Source organism: Muntiacus reevesi, chromosome 6 (assembly GCF_963930625.1).
Source record: "Muntiacus reevesi chromosome 6, mMunRee1.1, whole genome shotgun sequence".
Lineage (NCBI taxonomy): Eukaryota > Metazoa > Chordata > Mammalia > Artiodactyla > Cervidae > Muntiacus > Muntiacus reevesi.
In genome coordinates, this window is record NC_089254.1 from 71,962,917 (window position 1) to 71,988,159 (window position 25,243).

General features: G+C 45.3%; 2 long non-coding RNA genes across 2 annotated transcripts in view; both read right to left on the reverse strand.

Moving 5' to 3' along the window:
* Nucleotides 1-2,316: 2,316 nt before the first annotated feature.
* On the reverse strand, nucleotides 2,317-4,789 carry LOC136171142 (uncharacterized). The gene is made up of 3 exons (XR_010663762.1): nucleotides 4,527-4,789; nucleotides 3,756-3,968; nucleotides 2,317-2,618 (listed from the first exon to the last, which is right to left on the reverse strand). It is a non-coding gene; the product is annotated as an uncharacterized lncRNA (long non-coding RNA).
* Nucleotides 4,790-18,726: 13,937 nt separating this feature from the next.
* LOC136170275 (uncharacterized) overlaps nucleotides 18,727-25,243 on the reverse strand; it is a 31,689-nt gene continuing 25,172 nt past the window's right edge. The window contains exon 3 of the long non-coding RNA XR_010663625.1: nucleotides 18,727-18,819. This is a non-coding gene — a long non-coding RNA (uncharacterized lncRNA). The remainder of the gene's footprint in view (nucleotides 18,820-25,243) is intronic.

A 25,243-nucleotide genomic window follows, 5' to 3' on the forward strand; every position in this document is an offset into this window, starting at 1 on the left:
CATTGAAATCAGCCCTAACTGAAATCAACACTGTGTGCTGGATTTGGAAGTTGGTAAATTGTTAGTACATTTTAAGGGTAGAAAGCAGCATTTTTTTTTTAATTTTTAAAAATCTTTTTAATTTTTTAATTAAATTATTTATTTAATTTAATTACAATATCGTGATGGTTTTTGCATATATCAACATGAATCAGTCATAGGTATACATGCGTCCCTTCCCTCTTGACCCCTCTTCCACTTCCCTCCCAACCCTATCCCTCTAGGTTGTCACAGAGCACTGGCTTTGTGACTATAAGTTGACTATTTTACATATAGTACTGTGTATGTTTCCATGCTATTATCTCTAATCATCCCACCCTCTCCTTCTGTGGCTGGGTCCAAAAGTTTGTTCTTCATGTCTATGTCTCTTTTGCTGCCCTGCACACAGGTTCATTGATATTCTTTTTCTAGATTCCATATATATGCACTAAGCAAAACCAAAGAAACAAGGAAGAAAAAATGATATCTTTGTATCCCTGTCTGCAGCAGGGAAAGCATGGGCTCTGGGTGGAGGAGGTGGCTTTCCAGTGAAATTACAAGGGGAAGAGAGCAGCAGTGGAGGTGAGAAAGTTCGCTGCAGAGAGACATAGACCCAAGTCACTGTTTTCAAGTGTTGAAGAGTCCTTGTGCATAAACAGAATTAGGTTTGTATCAAAAAGAGAAGATCAAAAGAGACAACAAGCTCTCAGGCAACATGTGCACCATGAAATTAAAAAAAAAAATTATAGAGTCCAGCCTCCAAAGACCTTGTAAAAGGCTCTGCCTGTGACACCTGTCACCTGGACCCCAATGTGGCATCCTGGGCAGGGGTCCCCACCCTCTCACTGCCATGGGGTCACACTGAAGCTGGAGTGTGCTCAGAGAGGACCCCTCTTTCCGTGAGCAGAAACTCCCTTTGACTAGACCTCCACATGTAAAAGGGAGTTATCATGAAAATTAAATAAAATAGAAAAAAGGAAAGAGCAAGAACTCAAACAGGAAATTTGAGAGACACTCCTGGCTCATTCCTACCTCACCTTCCAGAAGCAAGCTTTCCCCAAGCTGCATCATTGTTCCTTTCCAAGTGTTTGCCGGTTGCCCTTCCCAACCTAGGACACCGGCCCCAGACTGATCAGCCCACAGAGACCCTGCACTAGCCTGCCTCCTTGTCCTGGGGGCTGATCTCTGCGGAGCATCCATAATGCTCTTTGTAAAGGAATATCTGAGCAGCATGCCCTCCCCTACCCAGGTATCCTCCACTGCCTGCAAGATTACATCCCATCTTCCTGACAAACCCCTATGCCCTGGACACCTCTCCATTCTCCTCAGTCACCCCCCTTCCTCTCTGGCTTCCCGGCAGTAACTCATGTGAGCAGTAACTCACATGATGTCCCCTCCCCACCCATGCCCCCCCTGCCAGGCCTTCCATCACTTGGTTCCTGCTTATCAGAATACCTGACTGAGCCCCTGTTTTCTGGGCTTATTCCTTATTACCTCTTACGGACTTCCCCTGGTGTCACCTCAACCAGGCTCCCCCCTCTGCTCAGCTCTGGGTCATTCTGCTTAATGCGGCCCACACATCTGTCACTCATCAGCCCTGTGACAGCCTGGAAGTGTCACTTCTCTGAGTTCCAGTTTCCTCATCTGAGATATAGCAGGGGAGTCATGATAAGCGCTTTTGGTGGTGAGGGAGCAATCCACATACAGTGCTTGCAGATAGCCTGGCACTCACTGGATAGAAGGAGCTCATTATTGCTCCTATGATCTTAGTAGTGGTCATCATTTGTTTCTGTGACTGTCTTCCATTTGGGCTATGAAAGCCTAAAGGGCAGCACGTGTACAGGAGTCATCTTTGAATCTTTGAATCTCCATCAAGTAGCACAGTTCTCCCTACACTGTTGCTTTCAGTAAATATTTAACAAAGGAAGATGGAAGGAGAGTAAGGAGTAAGTTATATTCTTTTCCCAGCACTGTCAACCAAAGTCCCTCAAATGCTTGATACAGATTAAAATTGACTTCAAGTGGAAATGAGAATCATTGACAAGCGATACTGATCAATATTGAAAATATGTGAGTAGGTCCAACCTAAAATCTTAAGGAATTAAGGGGAAAGAATCAGGATAGAAATAATTGCTAAGCTCTGGTTTTCTTTAACAATGTCTTTCCATAAACATTTATTTTAAAAATAATGAGGCAGTGGAAGAACTTCTGAATGGAAAAAGCTCTGTTACGCCAGAAATGCCAAAAGATTTCTAAATTCTAGACCTTCTCTCAAGAAATGTCTTAATCACTGTAAAATGAGCTTTTGGAAAATGCCTGTGTTCATCCAGACATTCCTTGATGCTAAGAACAACTTCAGGTTCCTGTCTGACCTTTTGTTTCGAGTTTCCTATAGAGAGAATGTATTGAAGCATTTGCAAGCTAACCTGGCTACCAACCAGAGGGGCCAACCTGGGTTGCCATCACAGTGGGCCACGCTCTGTCAGGTGGAGGACAAGTGGCTCCAAGAGAAAGACAACACAGGGCTTAGTCCTTCCATAAGAGATGTTTCACGCTGCAGAATTCACCCCATATTGCGATTAAGTAGGGCATCCCAGGATCTAAAAAAAAAAAAAAAACACTTCATTTATGCATATTTGATTTCTGTAAAAAATTTCCAATTCAATCCCATTAATATTTAATAAGCAGTTACAAACAGCATCATAAGACCTATATCCTCCCTCACTTTTGAAACAATTCTTCTCTCCCATCAGAGTAGTAACATGATCTAAATATTATCTTCCTTTGCACCACTGTTTTGTCCTTTACATTGAAAACCCATGAGAGAATTTTTTTACGTTCTCTGTCTCAGAGTTTTGTCCTTTCACTCTTTATCCCATTAGGTTATATTCTCCTTCTTCCAGTGGAAGTGTTCTCATCAGGATCACTAATAAATTCAACTTTATTAAACTAATGGGATATTTTTCATCTTTAGTATATCAGGACTTTCAACAGCTATTGACACAGTAGATGCAGCACTTTTTAAGAAAACACTTCCTCTGCCTGACTTTCCTGACCCCATAGGCTCCTGGCTTTCTTGTGTCTCATGCATCTATCTCCCCAAATCTCCTTTCATTCTCCAAGGACGCTCATTCCTCTAACATCAGCCTGATGAGCTGACAACATCCGCACTGATGCATCCCTGCCAACATTTCTTCTGTGTTAAGGAGACAACTTCTTATTGATTTCTCCATATTTGGATAATAGCTGTCAGCCCTCCTATCTCCAACACTGAACTGTTGTTTTTCCAAATGTCTCACATGAGCTCCTGCCCCTAGGTCCCCTGCAGCAGTTAAACCATTCTCCAGCTGACATGTTCTCAGGGTCTCCTCTCTCCCTCCAGACCTCCCACCTTTAACCCGCTCCCACAATGAACCTTCTGGGTCACCAGGCTCCCTGGTAAAAACCTCTTTCTGGGCTCCCTGGATGACTTCATATAAACATGCCTCAAAATAACACCTTTCAATGACTCCTCATCATTTACTAAAATAAAATCCAGTTTGGATCTTTTGATATTTGAAGAATGCTTCCATTTGACAAGTGTGTGTCAAATTTACTGATGTAAGTTGTTCCTAATATTCCCTGAATGTCTTTTTTGCTGTCTGTTGGATCGCTAGTGGTGCCCCCTTTTTCATTTCTATTGCTGTTTCTCTTCTCTCTCTCTATCTCTCCTTCCCTCCCAGCTAGAGATTTCTCACTTTTATTCATCTTTTCAAAGCACTGGCTTAGAGGGCTCTCACTGCAGGTTGTGGGTTATGGCATCTCCTCTTCTCCACGTGCCAAGGCCAGCCCAGCCCCAGGCAGTTGCAGATCCTTTGCTCTATCCTCTCTCCAGATGTCTTGCTGTCCTCCTTGCCCATCATACATATTCCCAGTTCTGTCCACATACCTGTGTCACTCCATGAAAATCACTGTGTAGATACATGAGAACAAAATAAATATGAGAAATTATGCAATCAATAAAATGCTACTAAATATTGTCAATGAAAGAAAAAATGTCCCCCGCCATATCTTGTTACAGACGTCAAGCCATCACATTATAGCTTGCTTTGAGGCTGTTCCCTGAGGGAACTCAGAATGGAAATAGGATGCCGGCCATCAAGCTCTCAGCTGCTGCAGGCACCCCCGGTGGTGCACCCTGAGGAGACTCAGGATGGGAAAACATAGGACACTGGTCCCAGATAGCTGATGTGCATATCAAAGGAATGATTTCTATGAGCCCAAACCCTTAATTTTCCCCTACATAGAAGAATGCTAAATTCGTTAACTTGAGATGTCTGGTTTTCTTACTTAGTAGGAATCATTTGATGTTCTGACAACCTGTTTTTTTGTTTGTTTGCTTGCAAAAATTTCTGTATATCCTGACTCCTCCCTTACTTCTGTGAAGCAGTTCCTCAAAACTACTTGAAAGGCTGTATCCTAGGCTTAATTCCTTAGTTTTATTTGCTGAATAAAATATAATTCTCAACTTTTAAGTTGTGCATTTGTTTTAGTTGACAATATCAAGGATAATGGGGCTTCTGGAACTGGACATCTCTTTTCTCATTCATTCCCAGTGCACCCTCGAGGCTCATATTCATTGTCAACTCATCCACATGATCTTCCCAGATTCAAGCCATCAGAGGAGGTCTTTGCTTCTTGGAATGGGTTCAACTCCCAATTATGTGCCTCAGGACAGTGCTTTTGTCACTCAAGTCCCACTGGGCTCAGTCATTTGCACAGGTGTTGATTAATTTGCTCTGTGCACCGCTCTGCAGAGCTGCATGAAAGAGCAAAGAAAGAAGAGAGATCAGTGCTGTCAGACTAATGGGCTTTGCACCTGTGGAGTCACTTGGGATCTATGTGACCCTGAGCACAGTCATCCTCTTTGTGCCTCAGTCTCCTCATCTGTGAAATGGTCGAATGTACCCTCTTGGCAAGTGGTTGTGGAATTGTCGCTGAAATTGGGAAAGCCCTAATGCAGGTCTAACATGGAATAGTCAGCTTTTCACCCTGGACTCAGGCCCATCGGTCTCCCTGGCTGTGGCTGTCCTTCCACCCATCCTCTCTACCCCATTTAGGCTCTGGGGTCGGAGTCCTAGGCTTGCACCACAACTGGTGCCCCTTATTCTGAACCAGTATTTTTCAGGAAAATTAAGATGATGGCTTCTCTGCAGTTTCCACTGCCACCTTCCCCTCATCTCCCTGTAAGGCCCATGCCCGTGACTCTGCCTCCAGCCCACCTGTGCCCTTCTCTCCATCCCTCTGACTTCATGGATGGCTCCTTCATCTTCTGCAGTCAGACAACCTCACAGATTGGGGGTTAGAAGTACTGGTAAGAGTACCCCTACTCTGAGGTTGACAGCAACCTCATGGGAACCTGGCAGGCAGGAGCCAGGCCTGGAGAGCTAGTAGGGAGGCGCTGAACCTCTCAGATTGAGCAAGCTCCAGGTTCTCACTTGCCCCTTTAGTAATTTCATGAATTTCATGAAATTTATCACCAGTAGCAACACAATTTCTTCCTTGGCACTTCCTGTTCACTTGGTTCCCATAGAAACCCTACTGATTTCCTGACTTTGCAGCTCAGATACTAAAGAAATGGTAGGGGAAAGAGGGAGGGAAGGCCATCGGGCTTACTTTCTGCCATCTGTACATGGGCAGTGCCCTCAGGGCTACTGGCCAGCTCAGACATCAGTGGGCCTGTCCAATTACTAGGGTCAGTGCACACCCCCTGTGATCTGTGTGGTTCCAGGTGCAGAACAAGTCACCTCTGATGAAGGTAAAGTCCAGGCAGCCTCATAATCGACCTAAAAGGTCATGGAGGTCCTTCTGCCATTGTGCTTACAGTCAGCTACTCCTGGTTGGAAGGAGAGGGGCCAGACTGTGACACTTTGGTTCACTTCCACCAGAGGCCAACAAGGACAAGAGTTGGACATGTGGGACGGTGGGTCAGGGTGCGCTCTAGGGTCACAGATATGTTGAGGGACAGAGGCATCACACAGACGCTACGGGGAACACCTGTTTTCACCTTCTACATGCCAGGCAAGGTAATCAGTGCTGAGGATACTTCAGAAAGCAAGAGACTACAGTCCCCACCTTCCTAAAGCTCACATTCTAGTAGGTGAGACAGACAGTAAATGAGGTTAATATCTGAAATGTATAGAGGACAGGAAACCAGGTAGATTCAAGGAAGAAATCCATGAAGGAAGGGAAATTTAGGAAGGGAGTGAGCACTTGGCAAGGGTAAGGGTTAGTGACAGAGGGTAGGTGGGCAAGGCATCTCTGAAAAGAGCCTTCTGAAATGTGAAGATGGCAGGCACATGTTAGCAGGAGACTTTGAGCAGAGGGGACCTGGCAGGGGCTAGGCAGAGCCTGAGGAGGACTGAGGGGACCTCCACAAAAGATGAAGGACATGACCTGGGAGTGGGGGAACAAGATGCTGCAGAGACTACAGGTCCTCCTGGCTCTAATTCCTACTTTGAGAACAATTCTCATTTCCCAGCGCAGGAGTGACCTGGTCAGAGTCATTTTGTCACATGATCAATGATGCACACGAGCAAAAAGGTTTCAGTTCATTTAAACGGAGCTAAGAAGCATGGTGACCTGGGAAATTACACCTCTGTTCCTGGCAAACTATAGCTTAATTTAAATTCAGATGATGGGTACCCACCTCCAAAGTCCCCTACCATGAAAATATCTATTCTGAGAAATCTCGCCTCTTCTAGGGAGACTTCCACAAACCCAGAGGCCCAATAGTCCCCCTCCCAGTTTGCAGAAGAGGCAAGTCCTCTTTTAACACTTACTCTAAGATTCCCCGTCTCCTCCCAGCAATTCCAGCATGGAGGAGAGGGAGATCTTATTCATAAACACAGTAACATCTTCCTCTACATCCATCCAGTAAACATGTGGGACTCACAGCCTATATCCTGGTGCTCTTGGAGGACTGTCTGGTGTTCAGAGGGCTCCCATCACATCAAGCTGTTTTATTTTTGAGTGACAGAAAAAAAGAAGCAGATCACTATCCAGCTGTATAGAATGAGAGGAAGAGATCAAACAGCACTGGGAAAAGACATTTCAGAAAGGCTAAGGGAACCACACCCTCCCTCTCCCATCATATTTCTCTGGTGGAGCGACCGACCTTGGAGGATAAGAAATCCCTGTGGGGCAGGGATTCGGGGAAGGGGCACATCAGGTATTTTCTAAGAGTTGTGCTTCAACTAATTCAGTAGTAACAACAAAATTCATTTCTGGAGACCCAGATAATCTATATGACACTAAAATTGTGAAAGGATATTCCAAGAATAGTGTGCTACACGGTTCTAATAATCATGGGATAACTGTTCTATATTAAAACCTAGTTGTTGTTTTTTAGGGAAAGAAAAGACTGTAATTGCAACAGATGAATGAAACATGTTCATTAAATATTAGGCAATGGAAATGTTGACACAGTCATTACAGAAGAGCAGCTTCCTCAGAGAACAGTGAAAAACTCTGGATTTAAAGACAGAAAAGCCATTGTTTTCCAGAGAGATGGAAATCTTGGGATGTTAAAGGCAGATAAAAAAAATCATAACGGAAAGTATTAGAAAGGATACATAACTTTAGCGGCAAAAACATGCAATTTTTAACAAAGCTGTATAATGAACAATATTCATTTTCTTGTGAAATACACAGGCAATACTAATGAGAGAGAACCATAGGAAGAAGGGATGATTCAAAGATGCTGGACAATGATAATCGTGAACTCAGCACAAGACATGTCACAGGACCCACTGATGGAGCAGCTGAAGAGCCTTTTCAATTGGATCCAAAAAACCAGATACCAGATTATCCCTCAGGCAGGATTAAGTAACCAACAAGATCCTACTGAGAACCATATTCAATGGTGGCGCTAGTGATAAAGAACCCACTTGCCAACTCAGAAGAAGTGAGAGACACAGGTTCAATCCCTGCGATCAGGAAGATCCCCTGGAGAAGGGCACGGCAACCCACTCCAGTATTCTTGCCCGGAGAATCCTGTGGACAGAGGAACCTGGCAGGCTACAGTCCATGGGGTCACAAAGAGTTGGACATGACTAAAGTGACTTAGCAAGGCATGCATGATAAACCATAATGGAAAAGAATATAAAAAAGAATGTATATATATGTATAACTGAATCACTTTGCTGTAAAGCAGTAATGAGCAAAACATTGTAAGTCAACTATCAGTCAATAAAAATAAAATAAAAACAACAATAAAACAAAAAACCAGGATGTCAGGTGGGGCCAGACTGCCTCAGATATGACAGCCTTCTCTGGAGGCAGATCAATTCAGTGCTGTCTTTCTGGGGAACACCAGGCTTTTTCAACCCTAAGCCTAAGTCTTGACTCTTTCTCTCAATCAGAACGAAGGCTGCTATAAAGCACAGGAAGCTCCGCTCGGTGGTTTTGGATGACCTAGATGGATGGGATGGAGGTCGGGTGGCAGGGAAGCTTAAAAAGGAGGGGATATGTGTGTGCATATGACTGATTCACTTTGTCATACAGCAGAAATTAACACAACAAGGTAAAACAATTATATTCCAATAAATAAATAAAAGTAATTAATACAAAAAAAAAAAAAAGAACAAAGTCAATTTCTCAGACCTGAAACTTCATAACCTGTGCTCACCCCTTAGATGGAGCACTGTGACACCTTTCCTTACCTTCTGAGATTTCCTTTAATTTCCTGCTACTTTATTTCCAAAGTTTTCTTTTCTCAAAGTGTTTAAGAACTCTTTTTCTCCCTAACTCTTGTCTCTGAGGTGACTAGTAACACCTCTGCATGGGGGGAGGGGCGTGGGACTGAGGACACATCTGGGGAGGGCAGCTTTCCACCCCCTGCATGTGGCGGCCCCAAAGGTCGGTGAACTGTTTCCTTGGTTCTCACACCGAGGAACGTATGTAGGATGGTATCAACCTTCCCCTGTGTGGGCTGCTATGAGGACTGAGTGACTTCACACCTGCACAAAAGGGAAGAGTGAGAGCATTTGCTATGAGGATGGAAATGATCCTGGTCACACAAGCCACTGGGTGAGAAGGAAACAGCGAGCTCTTCTCGCTCTCTCCAAGGATCCAAGCTTGCACACGAGGATGGGGATGGGTACTCCAGAGAAAGGATGTCCCAAGAGAAAGCAGGAGGATAAATGTGAGCCTCGGGAGTCCCAGGTGGGCAGGGCCGGGCTAGATGCTCCCTTAACTTCTCCAGATGCTTATTATAAACACCACACTACACACGGCTGGTGTATTATAGTTGTGATCCAACAACTGAAGGCAAGACCACAGTCATCCTGGAGGGTTACAGACTCTCACTCGTCAGGAACATTGCTCCAAGTGCAAGAACCCAGAGTCACGTTGATTCCTGGAAGGACATGGGTCGTGACTGCTGTTGGCATAGAGGGCCTACGGTGAATGGGGTTTCTCATGAAAACAGAGCGAGAAAGGCCAGGAAACACTGTGGGGGTGAAAAGGCTCAGGGGTGAGAGGTTAAAACCAAACACTGTTGGTCCTCCCCTGGCCCTGCTGCAAAGTGTACACCTGGTGATGATGTAGAAAGTTCCAGAGCCCCAGAGGTTGATGCTGGGCTGACCCTAAGTGGCAAAGCCAGTCATTCAGTGGCTGAGGACCTGTCTGTAAGATCATTTCTGAATAAAGAAACAGCCACACACTCACACACTGTTTCCACCAGAGAAAAGTAGTCTTGACCCCCCAGCTGCAGCATCACACTGAAGCCTACACTCAGAAGGGCAGTGGGTGCTGGGCCCGGGGTCTTGGAGCCAGGGCAGGACGACGGTGCTAGAACTCTGAGGTCAGTGTCCTGGTTATCCAAGAAGCGCGGTGGAGACTGTGCTGTGAATGGGCCTTTGTCCCCCAGTCCCCTGGCCCGTTCATCCCTCAGCCACCAGGAAAGGAGGGATGGCCTGCCTCCTTGTGGGTGAGTCCTCATTACCTCCCAGGACAAAGCTTTCCTTTCTAAAACCCAATTATGTAAGCCTCCACACTGGCTCAGGGGCCCCCAGACTTTCACAGGAAGATCAGATAACAAGGGCGCTCAGCAGAGGGCCTCCGATGGGACAGGGCAGGCCCACCGGAACTTTAGTTGTCAAAGAAGACGTTTCAAGGTCACTAGAATCCATTGTTCTGCTCCAACAACATCCTTCTTCCTCGCTGAGAAAGCCTTTCTCTGCCTGCGGCCCAGCAGGCCCTTGTTCATGAGAGTCCCTCAGCTCCTTAGTGAGGCCCCGGGGGTCGTGCTCACCGCTCCAGCCTGTGTGCTGGACCCCTCCTCCATGAGGGGCCTGGATCATATCTAAGAGGGTCTCTGTCTCAGCCTGTGTCTCTGTCTTGATCTCTACCTATTTTTGTCACTGTCTCTGTTTCTCTTCCCAGGAGAAAATTCTCTAGCAAATTTACTTCTCAAGCAAAGGTTAAGAATCCCTGCTCCAGCCTCTGGAAGCAAATGCATAGGCGTCACAGCTCTGGGGTGTCCAGGATTAGGGGCCTATTGGGAAGGGTTAGGCATGGACCATGCAGACCAAGGAGAAAGTGCTTCATCGAAAATGCAGCTGTCAATCTTCACAACACCAGCATCAAAAGTGTGCTAGTCACTCAGTTGTGTCCAACTCTTTTGCAACCCCATGAACTGTAGCCAGCTGGGCTCCTCTGTCCATGGGATTCTCCAGGCAAGAATAGTGGAATAGGTAGCCATTCCCTTCTCCAGAGGATCTTCCCAACCCAGGGACTAAACCCAGAACTCCTGCATTACAGGCAGATCCTTTACTGTCTGAGCAACCAGTGAAGCCACCAGTTTCTTGCCATCAAGAAACTCAGCAAATCCCCAATCTTTGGACCTCAGTTTCCTCATTCATGTATTGAATGATCACACTTGTGATCATCAAATAAGGAAAAAGGAGGGGTGCGAATACCTCTGTGAGTTTCTACATGGAGTAGAGTCTCTGCAGTATTGGCAGAACCCCCAAACCAAACTGCTGAGGAGCTCAGTATGAAAGGAGGACCCCTCTCAGGTTATGGAATTGCGTGCCAGGAGTGAGGGATGCTGAGGGCATGATGCGTCTGGTACTGGGGTCCCAGGCTGGGAGCTCAAAGAGCTAAAACGAGGATGAGATGGGGTCTGCACAGAAGGCAGAGTTGCAGCTCACCTCGGAGTAGAAGGAGATGTCCTAATAAGGACAACAGAAGAGAAGCAGCCTCCTGAGGGTAACTAGCCCATCATTTGGTTGCTTCCAGTGCCAGTGCTGATGTAAGCAGTGCATCCACATCTCAAACCTGCCCTTTCATGACCACACTGGATCCTAGTGCCTGCTCAGCCCTGACTGACAGTCATCTGTGTGCTCTTGTGACCCCGTTCACCAGGGCAGACACCGTCCTGATTGCTGCCCAGCTTTCTTTGGGCTGATTTGTTCTCTGCTTGCTTGGTTTTCCTGAAGCAAAGAGGATCTTAGCCCCCGTTGCCTGGACTTGGAAGCTGCATCACCAGAGGTTCCTGAGGCCTGAAGATTCATTAACAATGACTTTTACTCTCAGTGTTCTGAGCCTTTTTGACATCCTGGGGCCTTGTTGGCCCTGGAGGGTTAGCCCTCTGAGGTTTAACCAATTCCTAGAGAGAGTGAACAACTCTCCAGCAATTGTGTCTTTTATATTTGCAAACCAACCAATGCAGAGCCTACAACCCACCCCCAGCCACCTTTTCTATCAGATTCTCATACCCTGTTCCACCACTCCCTGCCCTAATCACCGCAGGGTCAGGCAATTCAGGACATCCTGATGCTCCCAGAGCCCAAGGAAATTATTCACACCAGCCAGTCCTGAGCCTGCTGGTCTACATTGCCCACCCCTTCCAGCAGAAGCCATAGTAAAGGCAGTTGTTCATTCCGTCTTTCCTCCATTCCCCTTACAACTGGCCCTTGATGCTTCCCTGTGTGACACTTACTGCTGTGGCATGTCCCTTTGTCTTGGGATCTGTGAGTCTGTGAGTCTCTGTTTTCTGTGGCACTTATCTCTTGATCTGTCATCCTTACCATACCTGAATAAAATCAATGGTGTGAATGTGTGTGTTAGTCGTTCAGTCATGTCCGATTCTTTGTGACCCTTTGGACTGTAACTCTCCAGGCTCCTCTGTCCATGAGATTCTCCAGGTATGAATACTGGAGTGGGTTGTTATGCCCTCCTCCAGGGGATCTTCCCAACCCAGGATTCAGACTTGTATCTCATGTGTCTCCTGCTTTGCAAGTGGATTCTTTTAACTGCTGAGCCATCAGAAACAGTTGTCAAGACTACAGAAAGCCCTTCAGCCCCATCCCCACCCCACTGTCTTTGGACTAGCACTGACCTTTGTTGCTGGAGTTGATGGGTGCAGACAGCCTGGGGAGGCCCGGGTGTCCCCACTGCCTCTGTCCATTTCCTGCTTTCACTTCTCTTCCCTTGGAGCAGACCCCTCATGGCCTTCCCCACCTTCCCAGTTTCCCCTCCCAACATCCTCAGTCCTGCCCCGGACCTCCGCCACCAGCTTCTCCCCTGTGTCCGTCTGGTTCCTATGCTGTTTGCCTCCTGAGAATCTTGGCTGGTGACAGAGGGAGTGGACATTAGCAGGGCTTGCATTGGGAAACCCAGAAGTGGTCGACCTCCATCTGGTTCCACGTCAGGGTTATGTGGGGAGGCATGTGCTCCCAAATATAGATTCCTATCACCACCCTACCCTGTGATGGCTTTTCCACCTGGGCCCAGGTGAGGCCTGGGGGTGCGGGGAGCACAGCGTGGGCCTGTAATGCTGGCCTGCCCCCTGGGCACTACTGCTCATGTCCACCTGGCCCACCCCCTGCCTGGCCCCAAGCCCCAGGCCCCTTCTCTCCTCCACAATTTATCACAGCCTGTCTGAGATATGACCCTGGCTCCCGTGAACAAGAGCAGGGTCTTCCATCTGAACTCATTGCCCTCTGTCTTTGGGTACAACTTGGGTTTGGGGAACCATGGTCACATCTCAAGGCTGGAAGAGAGGAGCCAGGAGGGTAAAGTCAGTGTGCTTTGGATGGAGGGCAGAACATGGGGGTCCCATGCAGGAGCCCAGGGGCTGCACACCCAACTCCACCTCTAGCTCTGTCTCACGTGTCCTGGGAAGAGTCTGGCTTCCTGGAGGCACACGTCACATTCCAGTCATGCATTCCCACCCTGTTGGTATTCTCACATTCCACACTCCATGAAGTAAATGGATGCCATGGACAGCCACGATTCCCATCCTACTCCCATGCTGGGTGTACAGGGGGCTGAGCCCTGGAGAGTGAGGCCAAACAGCCCTCCTCGAACTTTGGCTACAAGGAGACTCAGTTTCCTCAACTGTCCTACAAGCTGGTGGGAAAAGGCATCCCCAGGCTCTCTTTGTGGCTCATACTCTCTCAACTTTGCCATGACGTTGCATAAGCACTGGCCTCCCTGTGCTGTTCACAATTTCCATCCACTGGGAGGGGTTGAGAAGACCATTTTCCAATGTAATCTGTGCCTTTTTCACAAGTGTGTCTTCCTCTGCACATCACACATCTCTTCCCAGCACTGTCTACTCCTCCCCAACAGCTCCTGCTCTGCTGAGACGGCGAGGCCCAGAGACTTTCAGGGAATCGTCCAGGGTTCTGCAGGCTAGATTCAGCTCTGCTCAATCCCACACATCAGTCCTTGGAGCTCTGCCAAAAGCAAGGCTCATCCTTGTCATAGAGCCACGCGGGCAAGGGCTGTAGCCTGTGTTGGTTGCTCCTAAGGCTCCTTGAGGCCCAGATAAGCTATGACAGTCTCACTGGCTGCATGGCCCGGAGGCCCCATGTACGCTGACCCCTGCACAGTTCCAAGGAGCTGGTGGAGGAGAGAGACAGAGGAAGCACTGGGTCAGGAAGGTGGGGAGAAGGGTAGGATTTAGCAAGCAGCCCGGGAGCACCAGCACTGTTTCTGGAGTTGGCAATACAGGGACACAAATATGGCTTCTGTGGGATACATGACATAAATTGCGGGTTTGGGACTGACCTTAGGAAACAGACAGAAACTGTGAAATCAAAATTAGGGCACGGATCCCAGAAAGGATAACAATCCAGAGTTCCATTTGCTTCCAGATAACCATCTGGGTGAGCAGGAGGCAGGAAGTCTCATCCTGGGGCACCTGAATTTCAGGGGAGCAGACAGCAAACACAGACATTCAGGGAATCCTGCTGAGGAGGGAAAGGAGTGGGGGTCTCAAAGGTGGGGACCCCTGTGCAGGGGGGCATCAGCCCAGGGGAGGAGCCTGGACAGAGGAGCAGAGCAGATGGGGAACCCAGACTGTGGCTGATCAAGGTAACTGTGGGTGTCAGGCCCAGAGGCAGGGATAGAGAGAGGGAAGGAGAAGAGAAAGGGGAGGGATGGGTTAAACCGAGGGCCTGGGGGACCATTGAAAGAGATGGGGAGGCAGGGTTGATCTGACCCATGTGTCACACCCCCATCTGTCTTTCTCCAACTTCTTACCCCTGCTGTATGTCATCCATGCACTCCATTTTCATAACTTTTAGACACGCCCCACATCCCTCTTGACCATGAGTTCCTGGAAGGGTCAAAAACAAATTCTGAATATCCTACACTCTGGCAAAATGCCTTGCATGTAGTAGTTGCTTGTGAAAGATTTCTATGGACAATACTATTTTAAAAAGCTGTGTGTGTGTGTGTGTGTGTGTGTGTGTGTGTGTGTGTATAAAGCTGAATCACTTTTCTGTACAGCAATAATTAACATAACATTGTAAATCAACTACACTTCAAGGGAAAAAAAACACTAAACTAAAAAAGGAATTCAAAAAAGAAAGGTTTCTATCAAGAGAAAAAGGTACAAACACTGTCCTGAATCATCCTCTCATTCGCTCTTTTTTTCTTCCGAATACTTAATCAGAAATCATTTAGGTTGGAAGACATCGCTCCAGGCAGTTTCGTACTGTGCAAAGTTCTGGAGATAAGTAAAGACGTTATCTTGACTCTCTTCAGAGGGAGGCAAACACTGATTCCACTCACTAAGGCGTCTAAAATACCTTGTGCCCTGGGCTGTATTTAGCAACTAGCAGTTTTATTTGGCATCTTCTAGGGAAGCGGTAAAGACTCTGAGGACTCCAGGGTGGGGTGGAACGGGCCACTCCACGGAGAGGTACTTGGATGGGAGGCGGTGTCAGGACTTGCCTCAGTGCAGGAGGCGTAGACCCTACGGTCCCCAGCACACTTAAATGAAAGGAAGATAGAAATGTAGCATTTCTGATTTTAAAGTTCAGAAGATACTTCTCTGATTTATGATTTTTTTCCCAAATAAAAAGATGTGGCTGAAAGTGCAGAGTCAAGGACAGAGCAAGTCAGAGCAGCCACTGTGGGCAGCCTGGGCCCTGACCGTGTTGTTCCCCCCCACCCCCCGCCCCGGTTCCACAGGCCGCCCGCCAGCTCCACAGGGACCTTGGGAAGGGCAGCGCGGGAAGCAGAAAGGAAGCCAGATTCCTGTCCAGAGAGACCCGTGAAAGGGCCTGGGGGCTAGCTGAGTGTGTGTGTGTGTTTAGGTTTTAGGAGCTGAAGCTAGAGCCTGCTTTTCTGTTATGAGTAAAGGGCAGCAGAATATAGACATGTCCGGGAGAGTCAAGAATGGATGGAACATGTGGAATGATGCAGGCTTCTGCTGCTTTTCCCAACCCTCTGACTTGATAGATGCCATCCAGGCTGCCCCAGGTGATGTGGGGGTCCATCCTCGTCTCCCCTCTTCCCACAAGTGCTGAGTTCAGGGAAGCACCTGCCATCCCACCCTCCATCAGCCTCTGCTTCTAGGGGATCCAGCCAGATGCAGGGACATTTCCTCATGTCAAGGATAAAGGGAGACTTCTAAAAGCCTCTGAGAGCAGGCAGGAAAATTCATTATCTGCAGAACGATGAGAATAAAGTGGGCTCAGCCGTCAGCCACAGAGTGTTCTGGAGGAAAATGTTTGCAAGCCTAATACTCCTGACACAGCCTCACTGGAGCTCATCTGTGGTGGGGTGAAAGGGGAGGGGGGAGTGAGGAGGAGGGCAAGGGAGGAGGGGGAGGAGGGAAGACATACACACAGAGTCTCAGGAAACTTACCAAGCACAGAGTCTTTCTAAAAACATTATTCAAGATCATAAACCAGCAAAATAAAAGTCATTCTAAAACGAGGGCAACACATTGGGTGGAAGAAGCAATCGAGGCAGATTCACAGACCATATTGTTATCTCTGCATAATTACTATTGTACAATGCAGAAAAGAATCCAAGGCTAAATCTTCAGATAAGCTCAGTTTGTTAGTGTGAAGCTCTTAAAGCAAAATGTAGGGAGAAGAGGGAAAAGGGGGACAGCAGAGGGAGAGGGAGGCAGGATAGAGGAAAAACAAGAAAGGAAAATAGAAGGATGAAGGTTTCCAGGGAGAGGGAGGCAGGGAGGAGATGAGAGGAGGGGAGCAGGTGTGGAGGAGCCACCTGGAGTCTCTAAAGCAGAGGTGAGAGCAGTGCTTTTGTGTCTTGCATTAAGGAGAGTCCTGACAGAAAAAGTCCATCCTTCCTGTGACCTTCTGGCCTTGGCAAAGTCACCCCAGGACCCAGGTGGAGCAAGCAGACAGGACACATGGGCAAGAGAAGGATGCCCACCGCGGGGGAGGGGTGGGAGGGAGGAGGCCCTCCCCCGTCCCCCCCCCCCCACTTCCAAGCCCGGCACCTTCTCCCCCAGAATGAAGGTGAAGTTGCTCCTTTATCTTGTCCTGAGTGCAACTGTGCTCACAGCGATATCCACTCCTGGGATGAGCCTCACGAGGGTCCCTCACATTAGCCTGGAATCAACCATGAGGGGGTGACACCTTTCAGAAAGATGGACAATCTAGAATACTCTACTGGTTCCTACCCTGCCCAGGTGTTCAGGACAAAATCATCGTAAATAGCCACACATTTGCAGAATGACTTCCTCTTGCCAACGGGTTCTTTCTCAGTAAAATACCCACATTACCTTAATTTCCCTGATGGAACCAGGGATACACTCTATGGTGTGACCTGTCACATCCCTGTCTCATGCTGACCTGGCTTTGAAGAAAGTCAGAGAACATCAGGTGAGAGGAGAGACCAGAAATACCTGCTGAGACAGAGGTGGGAGTCAGGGTGTGAGACTGGCATGATATATGAACTCAGCCTGAAGAATCTTCATGAAAGTCCTTCTCTCTCAGCCAAACTTGAGCAGAGCAACCCCTGATGCCCTCTGATTCATCTGACGCAGACTCAGGACTGTCATGGACCCTGTGTGGTTTTATCTTGTCCCATATACTCAAAGTGGTCATGGGTCCTTAAAAAGAAAGGTGACCAATGGCTGTGTGTCAGTAATATTTCAGCCCTGCCAACTGGGGTAACCCAACATTTCAACTCACAAAACCCAGAAGTCTGACAACCACGGGAAGGGTCTACCATCATCCACAGCTGGGAAGCGCCTTGTCTGATGACTGTGAGATGCCCTCAGGCCAGGGGAGCAAGTAGATGAGAGTGCTGGTATCCTGTGAGCTGATGGGGAAAGGAAAAAAGTCACAAAATCACAATGCAGTTCCTGCACTCAGAGTTTGCACAATCTTTGGAGCGCATGCGTGCATACTCAGTCATGTCCAACTCTTTGCGACCCCATGGACTGTAGCCCACAAGACTCCTCTGTCCATGGGATTTTACAGGCAAGAATACTGGAGTGGAAAGCCATTTCCTACTCTAAGGGATCTTCCTGACCCATGGATCAAATCTGAGTCCGTTGTGTCTCCTGCATCAGCAGGCAGATTCTTTACCACTGTGCCACCTAGGAAGCTCAGTCTTTGGAAGGGGGGAGTCAGATGGGCAGAATCAACCCTAAAGAGAAACAGATGAGTAGAGAGACACCAAGAGAGATGTTCTGGGTCAGCTCTTCTCTGACCTGAGCACCTAAATGGACCAAGAGACTGAGAAGGATTTAGGCAGCCTCGGGGATCCCAAGCAACCAGCACAGCCCTGTAAGACCCAGAAAGTGCTGGAAGCCTCGTGTTTCATTTCAGAAAGGCACAGGGGCAACAGAACCTCACCAACAGCCAGGGCTCAGAGAGAGATAAGTGCAGACTGACACCTGTGCTAATGTAAGGCCTGGGGAAAGGAGCTGACATTATGCCTCCATTTTCTTATCTGGAAAATGGGGATACAAATAAGAATAATAGTAATAGTAATAAAATACCTTCTTGCAGGGATTGATGTGTCAGAACAGTTCCTGGTACACAGTGAGCACTCCAAGATATGTAGACACTATTTCTCACTGATTGAGTCATTATTCCTAACCATATCCTATGCCCAGGCCTTTGAGGAGTCTGCTCATCCAAGTCTTGCCCAGGCACACTCAGGTGCAGCTACAAGTGAGAAGTGGACTCTGCTTAACTTTCCACAGGCTGATTCCAAGCATGTTTGTGGGATCAATAAGCATTTGTTAAAAAAAAAAAAACAAAACACTAAAGCAAACTTAAGCAGGTATGTGATATTTTAACATGCTGTTTGTACTAGAACTCCCTGAAAGATGATGCAATCTGCAATATTGCACTGATTTTGCTCAAGAACAGATAAATACCACCACCAGGAAACCCCCATACCTCATTGCAATCCATGATGGAAGAATTCAGAAAGGCCAGGTGCTCAGCTGGGCCTGTGAAGGCAGGGGTTGTTGGAGAAAAAGAGACCCATGTGCCCTGTTGGTGGGACTGCACAGTAGTTCAGCTGCTGTGGAAAACAATATGGAGAATCCTCAAAATTTAAAAATAGCATGACCGTATGATCCAGCAGTTCTGCTTTGGGGAATGTATCAAAAAATGTAAACACTAACTTGAAAATACAAGTGTACCCCATATTCATGGCAGCATCATTTGCAATAGCCAAAACATGGCAGTTAATAATATTCCATAATAAATATTTGTGTCCATCAGTGAATGAATGGATAAAGTTGTAGTGTAGATGTAAAATGGAATATTCAGCCATAAAAATGAGGAAATCTTACCATTTGCAATAACACAGTTGGACCCTGAAGGCGTTATGCTAAGTGAAAGTCAGAGAAAGACAAATACTGTATAATTTCACCTATATGTTGAATCTAAAAAGAAACAAAGCCACAAACACATAAAACAAGAGATCAGCTTTGTGGAAACCAGAGGTGGAGTGTGAAGGGGGAAAAGGGAATTGGAGAAAGGTGGTCAAAAGGTATAAACGTACAGTCATAAGACAAATAAGTACTAGGAATATAACATAAACGTGATGACCAAAGTTAACACTGCTGTATGATACGTAGGATATTTGCTTTTAAAAATTCCTAAGAGTTCTCATCACCAAGAGTATTTTTCTTTTCTTTATATTTTATCTATATGAGATGATGGCTCTTAACTAAATCTATTGTGGTAATCACTTAATGATGTAAGTAAATCGAACCACCAAGCATCGAAACATACATCTTAAACTTACACAGTGATGTATGTTAATTATTTCTCAATAAAATTGAAAAAAGAAAAAAAAAGAATACTTACCCCTTGGAGAATTCTTAACCACCCCGGACTTTAACCCAGGACTCTGAGTTCTAGTACTATAGTAGTATATGCGTTTTTGTAGCTCTAGCATATGGGCCGGCATAGACTAGATGCTAAATAAAATAAAAGAAGAAAGTAATGCAAATCTAAATGCACACAGAAAGGAAAGCTGGAAGAACTCAGGACACAGTGAGGAGCAAACTCAATGTCAGAGGAGCAGTCAGGGTAGCGAGCCGGCGTCGGAAAGACTAAGAATGTGGTTAAAATCCAGGTCCAGGTTCTAACCGTTGGGACACGAGAGCATGAGTAGGCAGCTCCAAGCCAAACCGCTGCTATAGTCTTGGCTTTGAAAAACCGAAGGGCACTCCTTATTCTTGAGATGTAAGGACACTTACACTGACTGGACGTGGAAGAGGTTAATCTGCTTATTACTAGCTGCATCCCCTGCAGGGAGCGGGGTAGGGTGAGAGACCTAGTCTCTCTAGGTCTCAGCTTCTAGTTTATGAACTTGGAATCAACTTGAGAGAACACAATGTAGGAAGATTCCTGATATAAGATAAGTTGTCTCTACTGCAGCCCTGCCATTACTTTTGGTGGGACCCAAGGGCATTTGGGGCCAATGGGGTTGGAGCAGGACCCAACGGCTAGCAAATTTCATGATGGGAGGAGAGAAGAGAAAGACACTCCAGTATGAAGCAAACTCCTCCCACCTTGGTTCCTGGACTGTCTGGAGTGATCCCATCTGAAGAGAAGAGTTGGACCTCTGAGTCCATTTGCCTGTTTCTCAAGGATGAATAGATGGGGATCTACAGGAAGAGAGGTCATTGGGAAATGACTTCAGGTCCCACCTGTGTTTCATAGGCCACAAGGACGCTGAAAAGGATCTAGAATGACCTGAGCTGACAGCTTAGCCTTTCCAGCCATAATCTTAATTCACATGTGATTCTGTTTTAAGCACATATTTGCTTTCCTCTTTATTCCAAAATTGGAATCATTTAGAGTTGCATTATTAGTCATTATAAGATATTTGCACGCTTATTTGTTGAGTTTTTAAAAGCTTTTTTCTTTTTAATTTATGGGAGCATTCTGATACTGCACTGAAGTGCTAAAAGGATTCAGTCTGCTGATACTGTGTTTTTTTTTTCTTTAATTTTGACACCGTGATTTTAGGTCAGTGAGACCATCCTGGACTTCTGACATGCAGAACTGGAAGAAAATAAATTTGTGTTCTTTTAAGCCTTGAATTTTGTGATATTAACAGAGCATTAGGAAATTAGCACACAACTTATCTTCTTTAGACTGTAACATTATCCTAGGAAAGAAAATTTTATTAACAGAACAAAATGCCCATATTTCACAAGGACAGGGATTTGTAACTTGATTTTCCTCATAGTTATCCCTTATGGTAAGTGTAAAACCTGAAAATTGACTTCTCATATTATTGGGATTACTGAAAGTAATATTGTATGGCTATCTCTTTAAAGCAAATAGTTAAAATTATACTTTGGATAGGCAGTAAATTTGATCTGAGAAAAAGGAAAAAGTTAGAAGTATTAAGTGCCAAGTACTACCAGGAGCACAGCAAATGCCTTCAATATTCATTCTTGATCTTGGCGCATCATTACTTAAGAACATAAAATGGCTCCCTGGAGAATATAGTCCAGTCTTCTCAGCATCATGAATGATGAGCTCCAAGAAAGGTGTGAACAAGGCGTTGAATGTTCTCTCAATTTAACAAATGTTGAATGAACTGCTCTCTACTCCAGCCTCTTTGGAGTCTGCCAGAGGGTAGGAAAAGAGCAATAAAAAATAAATATCTCTTAATTTCAAGTTAGTCTGTTAAGTCTAAGAAGGGAATCATACATACTAAAAGACTCAGATACCAGTCAGTCAGTTTCCCACCCCTCAGTGAGCTGACTGCTTTTGGATACAAATGATATCACTTGTTTTGTTTCCGCAGCAAACCCCATTAGCTCCAGCATTCCAGGATTTCTCTAGGAGGGATCCCATCTTGTAAGACCCAAAATGCCACCTCTAGTCTCCTCCTGAGCATTGCTTCACAGATCTACCTTTATCTCTATCAGCCTAGCCAACCCCAGTCTTCTTTCCCCTCTTTTTTTTTTTCCCACTAGGGCTTAGTTTTGTTTCCTTTACTCTTCAGAGAAGTTCCCTTGGGCATGTGGATCCTGTTTCTCAGCCGGATTCCCAGATTCTGGAGGCTGCTTCGTGCCCACTGGCCTCGTCCAATCTCAGCCTCAGGATGGTGGATGGTGAGTGTCTCCCTGCAAACATTGTCACTGGTACAATGTGGAGCCCCGCTTATCATCACATCTAATCCCTCCAGGAAAGTGAACTAAAGACGGTGATATTTGACTTGAGTGTTAAAGCGTGAGGACACTTTATAAAGATGAAATGTCAGAGAAAAAACTGTAGAGAAGGGAAGAGAAGAAGTTGGTATGCAATAGGGGGCAGCATAAACAACAGCCAGGCCACAACCTATCTGATGAGAGGGCGGGAATGCTTTTACTGCTGCCAGATGCAAACTGAGAACCAAGCAGCAGTGAGAAGCAGACTGTAAGTTCATGATGCCAAGGAGTTTGGACTATATGCTGTCCATCTCTAGAAACCCAGGGAATGGTCTTCAGCAATGATGTAGCACTTCAGCATGCCTGTCTGTGGATCACTGGTGTGTGGCTGTAAGAAGAATAGAATTGAGAGATGAGCTGGAAGTTGTTCAGTCGGGTCCGACTCTTTGAGACCCTATGGACTGTAGCCCACCAGGATCCTCTGTCCATGGGATTATCCAGGCAAGAATACTGGAGTGGGTTACCATGCCCTCCTCCAGGGGATCTTCCTGACCCAGGGTCAGATCCACATCTTTTATGTCTCCTGCATTGGCAGATGGTTTCTTTGAGCTGGGAGCCAGGACAAGTTAATTTGAGTAACAGCAGAGATGAGAGATGAAGAGAGTTTCTACCGAGAATCCTAGAAGGAATGAAAAAAGGACAATTTCAAGAAATATTTAGGAATTAAAATGAGTAGGTTTTGGGGATTTGTTACATATGCCAGTAAAGAATGGGATTACAGTCAAGAATGAGATTTAATTTTCTATCTTCAGTGACTAATTGGGAAAAGGCCCAGGAAATGACACTGGAACTTCACAGATAAAGGAATAGTAAGGAATTTGTTAATTACTTAGGACATGGGAAAGTACAGTAGTGTTGGGTCCAAAATATTTATCATCACCCTAATGAGATGCAGTGGCCAGGGAGTGTCACAAGATAAAGCTCGAAGTCTGGGCTAAAAGGCACATGTGTGGATCATGAGCATGGAGCTGAAGTTGTCATGTGAACACAGTGATAGCACTTAAGGGGGTAGCACATTTCCAAATGACTCATGAGTCAGAGAAGAATCTCAAGAGTAACTTTAAAATATTTCAAACCAAATCAAATGAAAATACAATTTAGCAAAATTTGTGAGATACAGCAAAGCACTGCTTAGAAGCAAACATCATATTGATGCATATATTAGAAAAGAAGAAATATCTAAAATCAATAATCTACTTTAAGAAACCAGTAAATAAGAGGAATTTATGCATATAGCAAGCATGAGAAAATAAATAACCAAAATTAGAGCAGAAACCGATAAAGTTAAAAACAGGAAAACAATAGAGTAAAAAATCAATGAAATCAAAAGTTGATTCTTTGAAAAGATAATTAAAATTCAGACTCCACTAGCCAGCCTAATCAAGAAAAAGAAGGAAAAACACAAATTACTAGTATTAGAAATAAAAGAGAAATTATCAATACTGGACCCGTGGTTGCAAAAATGTTAATAAAGGAAAAATCCAAAAAACTCCATGCCCACAAATTTGATATCTTAAATGAAATGGACCAATTCCTCAAAAGACACAAACTAAACACACACACATAAGGAGATACAGGTAACCTGAAATTTTAAAATCTATTAAGTTGATGGATTATAAGCTTCCCCTGAAAGAAAAGTGTCAGCCTCAAAAGCATCAAATTGTTTCAATGGTGAATTCTGTCAAACATTTAAGGAAGAAATTATACCTATTCCCTACAGTATCTTCCCACAATAGAAGCAAAAAGAACACATCCAAACCTATTTTATGATATCAGTATTTGCCCATTACCAAAACTAGATCAAAATATTACAAGTAAAGAAATCCATAAATCAAAATTTCTCATGAAATTGGGCACAAAAAGTCATCAATAAAATACTAGCAAATCAAATTCCAAAATGTATAAAAAGAATTATATACCACAACCAAGCAAGATCTATTTCAAGTATGCAAGATTTGTTCTACATTCAAAAATCAATTCATCTTTATAATCATTAATTAATGTCCATAATCAACTAGTCTATAATCTATCATATCAACAGGTTAAAGAAGAAAATTATTATATCATCATAACAATTGATGCAGAAAAAACATGAAAATATGCAACACCCATATGTGATAAATATTCTTAAAAAACTAACAATAAAGGGGAATTGCTTCAACTTGATATAAAACATTTATAAAAACTTGCAACCAACATCTTACAGGGCCATTAAGAGGAACCAATGCACCATGGGCATGTAAGATGTTAATAACAGAAGAAAAGGATGTCAAGTAGATGAAAACTCTCTACTCTCTTTGCAACTTTTCTGTAATACAAAATTATGCTAAATATAACAGTTTATTCTTTTTTGAAAGAAGGTGATATGGTCCATTCTTTAGTAGAGAAGAGAAGTATTATCCTAGCTAATTATAAAGCAAGGCAGAACATAGTATAGGGATTGTTCTGTGGGCCTTCAGTGGTGGAATTCTAATCAGCTCGGGAAAACAAAGTTGAGAAATTTTAAACTCTGTTTAAAAATTCAAAGCATGGCTAAAGGAAGTTAAATGAATGCGCTTGGGAGCAGGACATGCAGTCACCAGGGGCATTATGCGAACAGCAAACATGGGAGTGCTTGCCCGCATGGTGCCTCACCCACAGGAGGGGTGCTGGGCTGTATCTGTGCTTCTGTGCTCATCTGTGAAGCTGTTCCTTAAAAAGACCATTCACAGGCCACCCATGGTAATACTAATTCAGTAGGTCTGCAAGAGGATCCAGGAATTTTTCTACTTAAAGGGGGTGTACATTTCAGCCCTAAGCCCTTCTGTTTAGATGTTTACAATCACCATTCTTTCAAAGAAATTATTCAAATAGTGGTTAGAATCCACATCCACATCCTTTTCTCCTGACTGGAACTGAGGAAGCCATTTCCCGGTTGGGCATCCTAGACACATATGACTCACTCATCACTTCCCTGTTACAAACAATGCCCCTGCCCTGTCATTTGATGAATGCAATTCCAGGTACTGATTTCATTTGGACAGTTTCCTCTACGTTTGCACAGCTGCCTATTTGTCAAAGTCAACATTTCACTGTCCCTCCATATTTCAACACCCTTGCTGGAGTCACAAGTTCAAGCCTGTGAGCTACACGGGGATTGGTCTTTAAGTTGGTGAGAATGACCCTAGAAGTAGGTTATTTTGAGTGAAACGTGTAGCTCAAAAATAAGACTTGCATTGAACCATTGTGCTTCTAAAACCTCAGTGGGCATTTAAATTCTATGGA